The sequence below is a fragment of the Cyprinodon variegatus genome, unplaced genomic scaffold (genome assembly GCF_000732505.1).
Source record: "Cyprinodon variegatus isolate N-32 unplaced genomic scaffold, C_variegatus-1.0 Scaffold3, whole genome shotgun sequence".
In the NCBI taxonomy this organism is placed as follows: Eukaryota; Metazoa; Chordata; class Actinopteri; order Cyprinodontiformes; family Cyprinodontidae; genus Cyprinodon; species Cyprinodon variegatus.
This window is the reverse complement of record NW_015150456.1, coordinates 695,564-696,425: the sequence shown is the minus strand read 5'-3', so window position 1 is coordinate 696,425 and position 862 is coordinate 695,564.

Below are 862 nucleotides of genomic sequence, written 5' to 3'. Positions count from 1 at the left end.
TTGATGGCAGCAGCACAGCTGATATTTCTCTCCAGGATGGAGTCACAGCCAAACAGGAACAGACCAGATGAAAAAGCAGAGAGCAGAATGTTAGAGATTGCACTAACAAATACTGCAGTATGGGTAATTAGAGATAGAATGAAGCACAATGAGGAAAAAGGGGTCCCTATGTCCTCCAGCAGTCTAAGCCTAAAGCAGCATAACTATGGAGAACTATTTCATTATTTATCTTTTAAACTCTTCACTAGTATGTTTTTCTTATACATTTTCTACACTGCAAAAACGGAATTTCAAGAAAGTAAAAAAGTCTTGTATCAAGGAAATATGTCTTGTTTTTTGTCCAAAAAGATGAATGTTTTCATTGAGTGAGTGAGTCTTGTTTCTTCATTCTGCCCCATTTCCTGTCTCATGTAAAACTTTCAGAGACAGTCTGTTTCAGAAATTTGTTTGTTTATTGTTGAAATGGAAAAATGTTCCTGTTGGATATTGTGCAATAACGGCAGCTACAAATTTATGTTTATTGTATCCTGTCATAATTGTAGTATGCTGCTACAATAGCTGATACATTCAGTTTGTTTGATAAATGTTGAATTAAGCAATAGTATTGCAAAGTTAATAAAACATTAAGAAGTAGAATGTTTTGGTGTCTTGATTTAAGACAGTCGCTTATTTTCATAAAGCTATTTCAAGAAATTTTGTCTTATTTTAGGTGCTTTTATAGCTATTATTAATCGCAGATTAAGGTGTCATTTCTAAAAGTTATGTTGGTGAAGGGCCCAAAATTCCAATTTCAAGTAATTTAATCTTAAATAAGTGGGGATTAAAATTCTAATTTTAAGTAATTTAATCTTAAATAAGTGGG